The sequence below is a fragment of the Furipterus horrens genome, unplaced genomic scaffold (assembly GCF_987537825.1).
Source record: "Furipterus horrens unplaced genomic scaffold, mFurHor1.1.pri manual_scaffold_4, whole genome shotgun sequence".
NCBI lineage: Eukaryota > Metazoa > Chordata > Mammalia > Chiroptera > Furipteridae > Furipterus > Furipterus horrens.
The window spans coordinates 45687324-45705303 of record NW_028327174.1 but is presented as its reverse complement, the minus strand read 5'-3'; positions in this window follow the sequence as shown (position 1 = coordinate 45705303).

The window sequence follows — 17980 nt, the reverse complement described above, 5'->3', positions numbered from 1 at the left end:
ACCTAGTGAAATTGAAATAGTAGAGGAAAATATAGGCAGCAAAATTTCAGATATCCCACACAGCACTATTTCTGTGGATAATCCTCTAGGAAAAGGAAATAAAGGAAAGAATAAACAAATGCGACTAAATCAAATTAAAAAGCTTCTGCATGTCTAAAGAAAACATCATCAAAATGAAAAGGGCACCAACATTATGGGAAACATATTTGCCAATGATACCAAAGACAAAGGTTTGATCTCCAAAATATATAAAGAACTTATACGAATCAACAGCAATAAGACAGACAATCTGATTTAAAAATAGGCTAAGGACCAGAATACACTTCTCAAAGGAGGACATACAGAGGGCCCATAGGCATATAAATGATGCTCAACATCACTAGCCATCAGAGAGATGCAAATTAAAACCACAACAATATACCACCTCATACCAGTCAGAATGGCCATCATTGACAAATCAACAAACAACAAGAGCTGGCGAGGATGTGGAGAAAAGGAAACCTTAGCACACTGTTGGTGGGAATGCAGACTGGTGCAGCCACTATGGAAAACAGTACGGAGTTTCCTCAGAAGACTAAAAATAGAACTCTCTATTGACCCAGTGATTCCACTGCTGGGATTATATCCAAAGAATCCTGAAACACCAATTCAAAAGCACCTATGTGCCCCTATGTTCATAGCAGTGCTATTTACAATAGCCAAGTGCTGGAAACAGCATAAGTGCCCACCTGTAGATGAGTGGATCAAAAAACTGGTACATTTACAGAATAGAATACTATGCAGCAGAAAGATAGAAGGAACTCCTACCTTTCACGACAGCATGGATGGAACTGGAGAGTATTGTGCTAAGTGAAATATACCAGGTGGTGGAAGACAAATACCATATGATATCACCTAACAGAGGAACCTAATGAACAAAACAAACAAATGAGCAAAATTGAATCAGAGGCATGGAAACAAGAAACAGACTGACAGTGACCAGAGGGGAGGGGGCAGAAAAAGGGGGGAAAGAAAGGGCAGGTCTAGTCAAGGAACTTGTATAAATGACCCTTGGACATGGACAACGGGGTTGGGATTGACTGTGGGAGTCGGAGTCGGGGGAGCAGAGCAGGAGAGATCAATGGGAGAAGAATTGCGACAACTGTAAAAGAACAACAATAAAAAAGAGAAAAAGAAAAAAAACCTCGCAACAAACAGAAGCCCTGGACTGGATGGCTTCACAGGTGAATTTTACCAAACATTTTAAGAAGAACTAATAGCTCTGCTTCTTAAACTATTTCATAAAATTCAAGAAGAGGGAAGGCTCCCCAACTCCAAAATCAGATAAAGACACTACAAAGAAAGAAAATTATAGGCAATATCTCTGATGAACATAGATGCTAAGATATTAAACAAAATACTAGCACACCGAATACAGCGATGCATCAAAAAGATCATGCACCATGATCAGCAGGATTTATTCTGGGAATGAAAGTTTGGTACAACATTTGCAAATCAAAAAATGTGACTCACCACATAAAAAAAATGGAGGATAAAAAACACATGATTATATCAATAGATGCAGAAAAAACATTTGATAAAATCCAGCACCCCTTCAGGATAAAAACTAAGCAAAGTGGGAATAGAGGGAACATACCTAAACATAATAAAGGTTAATATGACAAACCCACTGCCAGCATCAATACTCCATGAGCAAAAACGACAGGCATTCCCCTTAAGATCAGGAACAAGGAAGGAAAGTCTGCTTTCACCTCTCTTATTCAACATAGCACTGGAATTCCTACCGACAGCAATCAGAGAAGTAGAAGAAATAAAAGACATGTGAATTGGAAAGGTAGTAGTAAAACTGTCTTTACTTGCTTATGTCATGATTCTATACATAGAGAACCCCAAAGATTTCACCAAGAAACTACTAGAACTCATAAGTGAGTTCAGCAAAGTAGCAGGATACAAAATTAATATCCAGAAATCAGTTGCATTTTCTATGGCAATAATGACAACAGAAAAGGAAATCAAGAAAACAATCCCATTCACAATTGCTTCAAAAAGAATAAAGTACCCAGGAATAAACCTAACCCAAGGATGAAATAGACATGTGCTCAGAAAATTATAAGACACTGACAAAAGAAACTGCAGAAGACACAAATAAGTAGAAGCACAGACTGTGTTCATGGATAGGAAGAGTTAACATCATTAAAATGTTCATGCTACCCAAAGCCATCAATAGATTCAATGCAATTCCTATGAATTCCAATTATGTATTTCACAGAACTAGAACAAATATTTCAAAAATTTATATGGAACCACAAAAGGCCCTCCATAGCAACAACAATCCTGAGAAAGAAGAATAAAGTTGGAGGAATCATGCTACCTAATACCAAACTATCCTGTAAGTCCATACTAATCAGACAGCATGGCACTGGCATAAACACAGACACATAGATCAATGGAACAGAACAGAGAGCCAAGCAATAAACCCACATCGTTATAGTCAGCTAATACTGGACAGAGAAAGCAAGCACATAGAATGGGCTAAAGATAGTTTATTCCATAAAAGCTGTTGGGAAAATTGGACAGATACATGCAGAACAAGGAAACTAGACCACCTGCTTACACCACACACAAGAATAAATTTAAAAAATCTACAAAGACTTAAATGTTAAACCCGAAACCATAAAAATCTTAGAAGAAAACCTAGGCAACAAAATCTCTGACATTCTCATAAATTTTTTTTATTGGATATATGTACCTAGGCAAGGGAAACAAAAGGAAAAATAAACAAATTGGACTACATCAGACTGAAAAGTTTTTGCACAGGTTGGGTTCCCCAGGGACTCCAAAGAGTTTACCATGAGATATCTTGGGATTGACACTAAAGAAAGGATGTGACAGAAACAGAACTGGGCAGAGAAAGAAGCTGAGCTATGGTGGGGTCCCAAAGAAGGCCTCAGCCAACACTTGGGGACCTCTGGATCTGGGGTCATTCTTCAAATTATCCTGAGTTGGAGCAATGAGGCTGAACTTTATACCTCATATAATTGATTGTTGGATGTGAACTGACCTTGAAAGGAGAAGTGATATTGGAGGAGGCAATTTTCTTAAGCCAAGGCAGTCTGCCAAAAGAGGTCTGTTTTCAGGGCATGCTCACAGTGGCTTTCTTCTTACTTATTTTGACTTGATTTTATTAGAGCCTGTCCCCTGCTGATGCTGAATGAGAGTGAAGGTAATCCAGGAAAGTGGCCTACTACTTAAACCCATGGCAGCTTTGAATTGGAGCTCTTTGCTGTCGATAATAAATTTGGTGCAACTTTTCTCCAATAACACATGCTTATCATCATAGATGGGTTCGTACTTAGGAAATAAAGGCAATGTAAAGATGGGAATATAAAATATCAATGTATACAGTTTACTTTATCACCACAAAATTTTAGCATCCCATACACTGATAAAGAATGGGATATAATAAGATGGAGAGGCATTTTGCACAAGATAAACTTTTATAAAAGGATGTCAAGTGAGGTTTTTTTCTTTTTCACTTGAATTTCTGCTAAGTCCAATAGCTAACAAAAAAAGTTTCTAAAATTTCTGTCCTACATTCAAGGAGCTTATAAAAGTCAGGGTTAGCTACTTTATTGCAATTCTTACTTAATTAGACAGCTAACCCTATTGCCAATAACCACATTTACCTCCTCTTCTGGCAGCTAAAGCGAAAAGAGAGCAAAGAGAGAAAACGAGTCATTAGTCTTTTGGGGAGTGTGCTGTTCATGAAGAGAGGCTGAGAGGAAGGGACTGTTTTCAATCCTCTTATTAAGGAGGTGTATTCTGAGACAATCACTTACAAAAGATTAAGGATCTTGTAAGAAAGGGAGGCTGGAACTGGCATAAATGCAGACACAGATCAATAGCACAGAAGAGTAAAGAGCCTGGAAAAAACCCAAACTGGTATGGTCCATTAATATATGACAAATAAGGCAAGAACATACAATTAGGTAAATACAGTTTATTCAATAAATGGTGTTAAAAAATTGAACAGGTACATGCATAAAAATGAAACTAGGCCGTCTTCTTACAACATATACAAGAATAAACTCAAAATTGATTAGAGACTTAAATGTAAGACTCAAAACTATAAAATTAGAAAAAAACATAGGCAGTAAAATCTCTGACCTTTTTCTTAGTAATATTTTTCTGATATATCTCCTTGGGCCTAAAGGGTATTATGCTAACTGAAATAAGTCAGACAGGGAAACAAAAGAAAAAGTAAAAAATGGAATTATATTAAATTTAAAATGTTTACACAGCAAAGAAATTCACAAAATGAAAAGATAACCTACTGAGTGAGAGAAAATATTTGCCAATGATACATCTGATAAGGGGTTAATATTCAAAACTTATAAAAAGCACATACAACTCAACTCAAAAAATAAAAACAAAACATCCAAACAATCCAATTAAAAAGTGGGCAGATGACCTGAACAGACACTTTCCAAAGAGGACATACAGATGGCCAATAGACAAATAAAAAAATGCTCAACATCACTAATCATTAGAAAAATGCAAATTAAAACCCCAATGAGATATCACCTTATAGCTATCAGAAAGGCATCATCAATAAATCAGCAAATAACTAGTGTTGGTGAGGATGTGGAGAAAGGGAACCCTCATGCACTGTTGGTGGGAATGCAGATTGGTGCAGTCACTTTGGAAAATAGTATGGAAGGCCCTTAAAAAATTAAAAATGGAACTGCCTTATGACGTAGGTATTCCATTTCTGGGTACATATCCAAAAAACCCAAACACTAAATCGAAAGAATATATGCACCCCTATGCTCATTGCAGCATTATTTACAAAGGCCAAGTGCCCATTAACAGATGAGTGGATAAAAAAAGTAGTGGTACATATATACAATGGAATATTGACCTTAAAAAGAATGAAATCTTACCATTCGTGACAGCACAAATGGACTTACAGGGTATTACACTTCATGAAATAAGTCAGACAGAGAAAGACAAATACCATATGATTTCACTTACATGTGGAATCTGAAGAATAAAATAAATGAACAAACAAAATAAAAACAGACTCATACAGAGAAAAAACTGATGGTTGACAGAGGGGAGGGAGGTTGGGAGACTGCATGAAAAGGTGAAGGGATTAAGAAGTACAAATTGGTAGTTACAAAGTAGCCATGGAGATGTGAAGTACAGCACAGGGAATATAGTCAATAATATTGTAATAACTGTGTATAGTACCGGTGGTATTGGAAATATCAGGGAAATCACTTTGTAAAGTATATACTATCTAACCACTATACTGTGCACCTGAAACTAATATAAAGTAATATTGAATGTCAACTGTAATTAAAAAATAAAATTAAGAAAATAAATACAAATTAAAACTTTTAAAAAAGAAGAAAGACTGACATCTTTTTCGCCTTGTTGTAGATAGGCTTATCAGCTGTTTTGCTGATTTGCCTGTGGACTACCTAAGCAGAGAAAGGGAGAACTGGAGAGAGATCTACAGTTTAGTGGGGCATGAGACCCTTACTCTCACTTGCTGGGTTTGGCAAGATATATAAATTTCTCAGAAGAGAGCTGGTCTTGGCCTGTGTTGCCAGTATCTTCCATGGATCAAGAGCCTACAGAAGCAAGAGGCTACAGTCTTCCTTTGTTGGAGGTTGAGGAGTGAAGAAAAAGGACAAAATGGAGCTGATGTCCTGCTTGAGGGAACTGTTCAATAGTAATGACCCAGGAAGAGCTAGCATTTGGGTATCGGCCACACTGAGGCCATTGACAGTCAGTGTTGGACAGTTAAAGAGGGAGATCTCTGAAGAGAGAGCTGCTAAGAACTGTTATGTAAGGGTTCAGTAGACCAGGCACTTTAGATATTGTTCCACCTTCCTCAGTTCTGAAAGCTGAGCTAGGGTATGATCCCCCTCTGGTAATACAAGTTTTACTAGGAGGTTCTAGTAGGGTGGTCTCCTATTTTGTTGGTTTCTACTTTGCTAAGCAGAGCTCAGTCTGTAGGTGGAAGGTTCTCGATTTCAGCTGAAGGATTGCAGCTGATTGCCTGACTTCATATAACACTCTTTCTTACTGTGTGATTGTAGGCAGTTTAGTGAATATTTCTGCGGCTTGGTTTCCTTATCTTGTTATTGGGGATAATGAAAATGCTTTTATAAGGTAGTTGTGAGGTTTGAGAGCACATAATTCATACAAATAATTCAGCACAGAGCCTGGCATATTGTATGTCCTCAATAAATATTCACTATTAATGAGTAGTATGGTTATGGTTTGCCATTTCATTGTTTGATATAGAACTGTGCCATGAATCTGTAGCTCACATGGTTGGGACTCTGTTGACACCCTCCCCAACCTTTCTGAGGTAATTGGACCCTTTGTCTGGATTTCCAGTCATTGATAAACTTCCTGATTTAAATTAAATACCTGATGCTGCCATTTTCTTGTCTTAGACCAAGTCTCAAAAAAAAAAAAAAAAAAAAAAAAATCAGTGTTCGTAAACTCCATTTGGGGGCACTTCTAAAAATGCATATTTTCATATTTTTCCCACAGAAATTCTGAATAAGTAGATCTGAGGTGGAACTCGGAAGGTTGTTTGTAGATCACACTTCCATAAATACTGGCCTGGAGTAGTATTGTAGAATTCTGTTGGTAGGACTCATCATTTAGCACCCACTTGGGTATAGATGTTGCCTAGAATTAAAATGTTTATTGAGCATCTACTATATTCCAGCCACCTTTAAAAGCACAGGCAATACAGTTATAAATAAGATAATATCCCTACTCTCAAGTAGTTTCCAGTGTAATGGGAGAAACTAATAAGTAAATCAGTACTTATAAAAGAACACAACATACTGGTCCACCTACTAACAATTCCACTTTTCCCCCTTTTTCTAGTTAACTCATAGTCATATTCATACTCATACTTATCAAATTCCCTTCCCTGATCTTCCTGGCTAGCTCAAATATCCATATTTCATTCTCTCATTGCACCATGTGTCTCTTTTCTGTAGTGATTATTATTGCTATAACATTTTCCTTTTTGTGGTGCTTATTTAGCCATCTTCTATACTACATTACTTCTTAGCACAGAACTTGTCTGTTTTTACTTTTATATTCCAAATACCTAGCATTTACTAATTATTGATTGATTGAACACAAGAAAAGGGTATATTCTGTGAAAGGAGTAAATGAAGGATAAATCAAAAGTACATAGGAAGGCTATCAGAACCAGTCTTAAGAAGATCAGAAATGATTCATTAGAAAAAGTACTACTAAATTTCAATCTGAAGAATAAGCAGAAATGAGTGATATGAATATGTGTGGGCCAAGAGCGGTCTAGTGTGTGGTTTGGTCTATGGAACAGAAGCTGTCATAAGCATAGAGATAGAACTGGACCTACAGGTATGAAGAATACTACTGAGGGAAAGTTCATAGTGTGATAAGGAAAAAAAAAAGACATCTCAGACAAAGCTCAAATTCATGGATTTCTTCCTTTTATTTTAATATATCCTATTCTAAAAGAAAACTTTCAGCACAACCAAATTTTTTAATGAGCAAGAGTCTTTACGGACAGTCTTAGTGATTATGAAACTGTGTCTGAAAATTGATCAATAGATTTATATATTAAGAAGTGGAGTCTATTTCCAGAGAGCCAGACAAAAGACTTCTAATAATGACTTGTGCAGACTTTGCCTCCTTTGGACCCAGGCTTAATGGTTTATGAGAGAGCTTGCTCACAACCTCCAGGCAGGATGTCATCCAGGCATTTACCCTCTTAACTTTCTTTGCCTGATTGTAGGCAAAGTGATCGTTAATAGTTGATATTAAGACTTCTAAGCATGGGCTCTAGAGATAGCTAGAATAGCATTTGGAAAAGATTTTTTATTTCAATTTTCAGTCTAACGGAAGCTAAGGAGTGAACTCACCCAAAGCATGTGACCTCCAAGCCTTCCTTCTGCCCACCATGCTGAGGCTTCCTAATTTGTTGTCTGTCAACCCCACAAACCATCACCTCCCACAACAGCAGGGAAAATGTGAATGAAGATAACATAAAGGCAGAAATGGGTAGAAGGAAAACTCTGGCTGGGCCAGGGGACTTGAAACTATCTCCAAGGCTTCAAGTGAACAAACACAACATAGGCACCCATGGGCTCTGAAAAGCAGGAAACCGGCAGCTTCCTTCTGTGAAACACTCCTCTGTAATTCCCCTACAAGGGAACTGTTTAGTGGTGTCAAAACATATATGAAAAGACTCCTGTATGAATTGAAGCTCTGTGTTAAGTACCTGCTGTGATACTGGGCCTAATTTTAGGTGTTTTTGTTGTTTTGCTTTTTGATATTGGAGACAAGATTCTTCCTTCCAGGAGCTCACAGTCAAGTTGAGGAGATTGTCCATTTGTAACCCTAAGTGTCCTTTTGCTAGGAATTGCCTACAGGCCAATCTGAGCTGAGTCCACCACTATAGATTTGTTTGGTGTGGAGTTCATAGTGTTTTAATAAAGTTTTAAATTCATTGACTTCAGTTAAAAACAAGGTTTTCCCATGAGAATTTCTGGTAATTCAGGTGCAAACACTTCCTCATGGCAAAAATAAGCAGCTGCCCCTTTTAGACGAGGCAAACCCTCCAGTGACCATCACTCAGGTAATATCAATATACTGTATTTGTCTAGCATCTTTGGACTTCTGCATTTGTAACACCTACTCTCCCCCTCATGCACTATAAAGAAAATTCTTCAGCCTGTTTCCAAGCTGCAGCATTTAAGCCCTTTTAAGCAAAAAGTCCAAATATCCAGTCTATCCCTCTAAGGCTCCACCGCTTCCAGGGTCCTCCCGTAAAAATATCCTGGGGACTTCCTTGCAGGCCAGATCTTCCCAAGTATCTAACTTATTCCCCACTTGAGTGGGGCAGCTTTTCAAAAAATCTCTCAAAACAAAAACTGCTTTTATCATATGCTTCTGACAGTACAACGGCACTATTAGGCAAACATTTACATTACCAAAGTGTGGCAATTTAAGTTACTCTTCAGAGAATAAGGAAGCTCCAATGCTTTAAGGTTATTCTTTGATTAGAATAATGGAGTCATGGGCCCTACACTTTCATCACTGTGGGAGACCACTCAAATGAGTTTTCACAAAACAAAATTACTAATTTATTCTCTGGTGGGCAACACCGCTGATAGGATTCCTTGCTACATGTGTAAAAAATTACAACTGACATACAATGAGAGGACTCCCAGCCAAGATGGAGACATAGGTAGACATACTGCATTTCCCTCCACAGATAAGAAAGAATACATCTATCTCAAAACTGGATACAACCAGAAGTTCCAGAAAATTGAGCTTCATGGAAGTTGAACAAACAAAGCTATAAAGAATAAATACTTATCCAGACAGGTAAGAGGGGCAGAGCTGGGACAGAGGGGGCACAGTGTGGAGGGGGCAGCAGTGGCAGCTGCAACAGCAGCTGTGGCTGGCTGATGGAAAGTGCAGCCATACATTTTTCAAAGTAGGGAGGGACACCTGGGGTGCACTCCCAGCACCAGACCAGACCAAGCAGCTCATGGTTCCAGCACCGGGGAAAATAAAGCCAAATTGCTTCTGACTGTGAAAACCAGTGGGGGTTGGGGTAACGGAAGAAATTGCTGGTCTCTCAGCAGAGTCTGTTTTTTTAGAGCATCTCCATGGCCCTAGAATGTCCACAGACCCACCCACGCTGGGAACGACGGCCAGGGCAACAGCTAGAGGGGCACCAGTGCCATACAGGAAGCCAGAGAAGTGTCTGGAAAGGGGTGAGCCCTGAGCAAACAGAATTTTTCCCTCTCAGACCCCTCCCCTACATACAACACCACAGCGTGGTAAAACAGGTCTCCCATGCTGACGAGTACCTAAGGCTCTGCCCCTTAAATGTAACAGGTATGACAGCCCTACCTAAGACACAGAGGCAAACAAACACAGGAGCATGTCAAGATGAGGAGACAGAGAAGTATGGCCCAAAAGAGGGAATGAATCAAGGTTCCAGTGGGAGAACTAAGCGACGAAGAGATAGCCAGCCTAACAAACGAGGAGATAGCCAACTTAACAGATGTAGAGTTCAAAACACTGGTGATAAAGATGTTCACAAGCATGACAGATATGCTTGAGTATGGAAAATGCATAAGGGAAGAAGTGAAGGCTATGCTAGGTAAAACAAAGGAAAATCCACATAAAACCAATGGTGAGGGGAAGGAAACTGGGGTTCAAATCAATAATTTTGAACATAATGAAGGAAAAAAACAGTCAACCTGTACAGAATGAGGAAACAAGAATTGCAAAAAAAGTGAGGAGAGGCTTAGGAACCTCTGGGACAACTTTAAACATGCCAACATCTGAATCATAGGGCTGCCAGAAGGAGAAGAGGAAGAGCAAGAAATTGAAAACTTATGGGAAAGAATAATGAAGGACAACTTCCCAAATTTGGTGAAGGAAATAGACATACAAGTCCAGGAAGCCCAAAAAGTCTCAAACAAGCTAGACCCAAAGAGAACTGCACCAAATGCCAAAGGTTATATATAAAGAGAGGATCTTAAAAGCAGCAAGAGAAAAGAAGAGAGTTACTAACAATGGGGTTCCTATAAGACTATCAACTGATTTCTCAAAAGAAACTTTGCTGGCAAGAAAGGACTGGCAAGAGGTATTCAAAGTGATGAAAAGCAAGGACCTTCAACCAATATTACTCTATCCAGCAAAGCTATCATTTAGGATGGAAGGGCAGATCAAGTGCTTCCCAGACAAGGTAAAACTAAAGGAGTTCATCATCACCAAGCCCTATTATATGAGATGTTAAAGGGACTTATTTAAGAAAAAGAAGACCAAAACTATGAACATTAAAATGACAATAAACTCACAACTATCAACAACAGAACCTAAAAAAATAAAAACAAAAACAAACTAAGCAAAGAACCAGAGCAGGAACAGAATCATAAGTATGGGGGTCATTTGGAGGGTTATCAGCTGGGAGGGGAAAGGGGGGATAAATAGGGAAATGGTGCAGGGAATGAGAAACATAATTGGTAGGTACAAAATAGACAGGGGGAAGTTAAGAATAATATAGGAAAGGGTGAAGCCAAAGAACTTATATGCATGACCCATGGGCATGAACTAAGGGGTGTGGGATTGCTGGAGGGAACAGGTGTACTGGGTGGAGGGGAGCAAAGGGAAAAGAAATTGGGACAACTGTAACAGCATAATCAATAAAATACACTTTAAAAAAGAAATACAATGAGGATAATATTACAAAGATATGAGCCTAGTAGTCAAAATTTAGTTAATAGACTTCAATAAACTCAATCACCCAATTAATATTAAAATAGTAGATATTTTCTTTAATAATTATCACATTTGATCATTAAAACTCATGAATTCTTCCCTGAAATGATATAGGATTGGAAATTCTCACATAATTCAAAAATACTTATACCCTAGCCTTTTGCCCTAGCCCAGTTTTACATGGCTAGGCAGGACACACTGTTTTTACCCATTAGAAAGTACTGACAGGAAGGTCCTTTTAGTTCTTGTTTCATAATATAGTATTATACAACAATAGAGCTAAAAGAGTCTTTAAGGATCATCTAGTACAGCTAGGGTATTTCATTTTTGCATGTCAAATTCTTGACAGAAGTCTTCAGATCTAAGTTGTATTCAGCTAGTTTCCATTATGTTGCTAGGCTTTGATCTAGAAGAATCCTTATCTGTGGTCTACATAAAATGAATTAAAAACCATTCCCTTTCATCTCCCAAGAGCAATATGTGTGAATCATTTGCTTAGCTCTGCTTCTGTTTAAAAGATGTGTCTTTCCTCTCACTGGTTCCTGGTAAGGATTCTTTTTTTTTTCTTGATGAACCAGTTCCTTTATCTGTTTTTACAAAAGGGCCTGGCAGATGTCACTTCACATTTGTCAAGCCTAAACCACATAATCTTTTTAGCATGGATATTTTACAATATCTTCCTGGGGTTTTCTTTTACCATCTTTAATTAATTCCCCCAAATTGCTAAGAAACTTTGGCAAACTTCAAGAAGAAAGCACATACTCTACATCTCATTTCCATATAGAGGAGACATTCAATGAATGATTTAGGGTAGTTGACTCAATTTTCTGAATTAACAATATAGTTTCAGAGCTTAGGTCAGCCATATTTAAAAGTTAATCACAAAATTTATAAGATTAGATATTTAGTCACTGTCTATATGTTACAGTAGGAAAGTATACATATGACTATAAGACAGTTAATATTTCTATAAGGCAGTACTTAATAGTACCATAAGACATTCTTTATTATTGTGGTAATATAGAAGAGAAGATGAAAAATAATTTTCCTTGCCTGTGGACATAGTTGCACTTTTCTGTAATTCATTATTTAATCTAATTCAGCCAATACTTCACTCTAATTGGGAGAATATAATTTATTCATATATTCACAAGCAATTAAATATATTTATATAGTGTAGAAAGTCACAATAGTTTGGAAGAGCTCTGTCATTTAAAATTGGTTCTATTTTAAAATTTATAGTGGTCTGTTCCAAATTGTATGCTGGCTTCTTTAAATGATTAAAAAAAAAACTTCAATGCCAATTTCTTCATTAAATAAAAAGTGCATTGATTGTGACTTTGAAATAAGAAATTGATCATCTGTTTTTCTCTACAATCACTGTGTGTGTGATCCATTTTCATTCTGTCACTAACTTACCATTTCTGTGTATAAAATGTTGAAGAAACAAAGAAAGTTATTGATGAAGTTATTTTAAACTTGGTTTCATAGGAATGACACATGAACACAATCTGTATTAAGTACTAATGACCTAAGTTTAACCAATACAAATCTGAAATGGGTACTGTTGAAAAAAGTATAAAAACTGAGTTGCTAGAAAATTCTGTTTGCCTCTCCATATCTTAGCTGAGGTTGTTGTTACTGCTTTCATAATTAAATTATGGCCATTCCATATCAAGCCTTAACTGAAAGTAAAATTTCCTGATCAAGTTATTAATTACTAAATGTAAGGAGTTAAAAGGAAATACTGACAACCTACAATTTAATCATCACAGAACTAATAGTTCTGGTATAATTAAAGGCTAGTTTAATCCAACAATTCTATAAAATTTGCTGAGTTTAATTCTAAGAGCATGTTTATAGTGTGGTTTGTTTGATTAGAAAAGCTTTCTTTGTTTTGCTGCAGTGCAATTTAAATATCTCTCCCAGGAATATTTATCATTGCCAAGTACAAGATGTCAGAACATAAGGCAAAGTTTTTAAAACCCTCAAAGTCAGAAAATTCAAGTTATATACAAGTATTTCAACTACTGAGATTTGCTGAATGAAGGTTTCTATATGACCTCTTCTTCTTTTAAGTGGTACAAACATTACTGCATAAGGCTTTTTGAAGTTTATAAACTTTTCTATTAACAGATTTCCAGTGCCTTTGTGTAAGAGCCTGTTGTGTAATAGACCAAGTTATTTATTTATTATTTCCATTATGCTATTACCCAAGAGTTTTAATGAGGTAACATTTAATATGTATGAGAGAAGATAAATGTCCTTCTGTGTATGAAGTACAAAATTATTTGAGGTTCAGTTTGTATGGATTGTTTAACTGATTAATCCTTGTGCTTTGCAACCTTGTGGGATTTTCTAATTAATGAGCTAGATGAGCATGTCTATATAATTCTGCATAATTCAACTCTCACTTTCCTTCCAAACATTCAGCATTAAGAAGCAGTATAAAACAAATTTTTGTGAGTGCATGGGGTCCAACCTATCAGGAGAGTGAATAGTCAGACCGATAAAGTTCTAAGTGGAACAAATCTATCTAGTGCTTGTGTTAAGACTAGTCCTAAAAGGTCCCAAACCTCTGAAACCGGCCCTGAAAGTTCCACGGGGCCCTTCTGAACTCTGGATTCAGGATCAACACTTTTTCCTGGAGGTGAGAATTTACCTTGTTTTTCTGTGTAGCCTTGAGGAAGTGTTATGGGTAGTCAGTGTCTATTAGAATGAATTCCCTAGACTTGGCTTAATCACTATTCTGAACCTGAATGCTGGAGGCAAAGAGAGTTCTAATGAGCCTTAGGAAGGGTACTGAATTAACTGACCTATCAGACCTCATATTGCCTGGGAAATCTTTGATATTCCTTCCAGGTTGAACAGTGCTGTTGACTAACATTTGACATTAGCCATTTTATATTATAAACCCTTCATACGCACACCAGATGTGTACAATGATACACATGACATATATTTTATATTAATTATTAGACAATATGTAAATATACTCTAACAATAATCACTTAGGGGTAAACACCTCTGGATAAAAATTTCAGACTACTCCAAGGGTTAGGTAGATTTTTAAATTTTTGTTAAAAATGTCATTTTTATTGTATGTGTTTAAATGAGAGAGAACCAAAGGGAGGAAGGAAAGAAGAGGCAAAGGAGACAGGGTGAATATGTGTAGACTACATTGACATGTATAAAATCCAAAAATGTTATAACTTGAAAGGACCTTCATAACTTTCCAACCTCTTCATTTTATACTGGAGACAAAAAGCTCCAGAGTGTTTTGTGATCTGGTTATCTTTTATTCTCTTGGATTTATCAATTTGGGAAAGTTTCAGGGACGATGAGAGTAGAAATCGTAAAAGAAGAATGAACAAAGCAAATTGGGGAGGCTAATGTAATTTTCACCTCTGTGTAACTCTCACAATTTAGTTGTCGGTGCTCGTGTATTTATATTCACATTGCCTGTATTTAATATACTTGTCTCATCTTCCTCTTTGAATGGAAAACTTCCTCAGAGCAAAGGTAAAGCCTTTTTGACAGCCTGCGAACCTACTCTGTGCAGTGCTACCTCATTCTCAAATGATCGTCATAGAGTGAGGAAGAAATGGAAACCTTTTAGGAAACAAGAACCCACACTTTTTCTGATTTGTTCTTAAAACACATTTCTACTTGTTAGTTTCTGTGAATTTTCTTCAAATTTTTCCTTTACTTACATTCTTTCCCTATTTTTTCTTTCATATTTTCAGCCAAAACTCAACTTGTTTTTCAATGTACAATCCAAATGTCCATTCTCCTGTGATGTCTGTTCAACTGCTTCTAGTAGATTTTGTTCTTTCTTTTGTCTCTATTCCCAATTTCTACCTTGAATTGTATTAGTTATTAACCTGCCTGTCTCATTTATTAATCACAGAGCTGACTCTGGAACTAATGGATGATTCAAAGGCAGGGCTATGGGAAGGTGGAGTAAGTAAAATTCAGACCCCTTTTTGCCATTTTAACCAGATATGCTCAGATTTGGGGTTATATATTGGAGAAAACCAATACAATTTCTTTGACATAATTGTTAAACTGATAAAAACAAAGTTTAAAGATCACTACCAATATTTTAAATTACAGAATGGATTATTTTATTAATTTCTATATTGTGGCAAAATTAAAATGAACAGTTTTCCAGTAATTGAATAAATCAGTAAGCACCATGAGATGTTAAAGAAAAAACTATATTACATTTTAACTTAAGACACAATAAATGCACACAATGTTACTACTTGAATCCCAATCTTTCTCAAACATTAAAGTAGGAGAGTAACAGAATCTCAAATATTGGTGGCAGGAGAGTGACAGGGGAGAAGAGAAAGAATCAGGGTCCTTAGAGTTGATTTATGAAGATGTGATGAGATTTTATGGAGTGGAAACCAACAGATGGCTGACACTTTTTTTTCTTCCCACAATTACCATTCCCTAAATTACTTCTGGAATATACATTCTGTACTGGTGCAAAGGCCAAAAGCTCTTTGGAAGCTCTCTTGGAGTCACATGCAAATAGCACCTGGGTTCCTAACACAGTGATGACTCTCAGCATCCCCGATCTCCATATTCATAGTTGTGGGTATTGTGGGCATTGAGTTTTTTATTCTTTGTGTAAGACTGTCTTACCAGACATGATTTATCAAAGGCCTGGGGAGTCACAGGTGTGCTTTTTAAGCTTCTGGTCTAGACAGAAAGTATGAAAACATTAGTCAATCTCTTGCATATTCATTTAAGTGAATCATAAGTTGATTTTCTCCAAATTCATTTAGCAAACCTCAGTCACTAATATTATTTATTCTTTTAGGAACCAGGGATGGTTGAGAAAACCATTCTCTCACAAATCAAGTATCTTTCGAAAAAAGTTATTTGTACTTCAACCTGTTTAAACATTTCACTAAAATAAAATGGAGCTTATAAAATAGGCACTTTGCTTCTTCAAGTCCTTGACTAGGTTTAATTTTGTTTAAAACAGATCTCTAAATATATACTACTGTTGAATCTAGAACTGAGATTGAAAGTACTTTAGCAGTCTAAACATCTTCCAATGCAAGACTCATATATAAAATAAAATCTTCATATTTTAACATTTTTATAAGACAGTTATCTGAACTCCCTCTTTAGGAAGCCAGCTACCTCACAAGACAGTCCATTTGTTATATTGTGCTATTTGCGGAACATCTTCTTTCTATCCAGCCACAATCTGCCTATAGGAATGGGGCTAGCACAGATCAATTTTGCCCTACCTTCTGGGGTCTGCAGAAGTCTAATCTCTGCCCCAGAAAAGTCCTTTAAATATGTGATGATAGATATTGTGCAACTATTAACAGTTTTCTCTTTTACCTTATACATACATACTTCAAAAACATTTTTCACATAACATTGATTCCTGGGTCCTACCAATTCTTATTATATTTACCTGGAACATTTCCCAATTTGTCAATACCTCTCCTAAGTTTATTATATAAGATTTTTATAAATTACTTTCTGACAAGCTCAGATATTTCAAGGAATCTAAGTCCTTCAGCTTTAAAGCAATGTATAAATTAAAATAATTTATAAATAAAATTATTAAAAATGAACATTTATTAAATTATTTAAAATAATTAAGTATTAGAAGAAATATTTTCTGATATTCTGCACCATACTTATATCAGCAAAAATATTAACCTGTGAATTCTTCATTCTAATACAGCATTATGAAGTATTTTCAACTTCATCTAAGTAAATCTGCCATTGTCACACAAACCTGTTAAGATTTCACTGTGCTTTTTGAATGTATCTCCCTGGCCTCTCCTCTTACCTCCTCAAAGAAGCTTCACTAATGAAGTTTCTTTTTTCCCTTTGACTGAGAAAGTCCTTGAATTGAATTATTTTTTTCTTTCATGTAAGTCATCAAGCCTGAAGAAGAAAACAGCGTTAACAGCATGCTCCTTGCCACCATTTAACAATCTCTTTAAATAACTCTCTTTTAGAGATTTATACAATTTTCTTTTACTATTGTCTTCCTATTGACAATAACATTACCAATAGATTTCTAGGACCATCTCTTTCCTTCCATAGTAATTTAAGTATTTAGATCACAATGTACTCATATATGTATGTATATTTTTTCTTACACTGGAATCTCACCAACTTCCATGACTTACATATCATGCTGTTTTTCATATCCAGCTATGTAGAGTTTGAATAATTCTTGTTTGAACTGAGCTGGAATTTGCCTCTCCTGCAATTCTCACTGATCAGTCAGTCCTAACTTCTGTGGCTTCTCCAGATTTTTACATTTGTACCTTCATTTCTAAATTTTAAAGCCTAAAAATAACATTTCTGACACCAAGTGCTTTATCTTTATTATTTTGGGACCTGCTGAACCTTCTCTGAATACTCATTGATTTATGAATTCTTTGACTTCCATTAATTCTTTCATCTCATTATCTTTTTGACTACTTCTTTTACTTTTCAGCCTGCTTCCAATGGCAGCTATTTCAGTGAGGCATTTACAACTTGTCTAAAATCCTTCCCCCATTTGATAGATCCTATCATTTGCTTTTCTCAGTTTCCACTTTCCAGATGTCAATCACTGATAGTCAAAAATTTGACTGATGAATTTTATGTATTTGTGCTG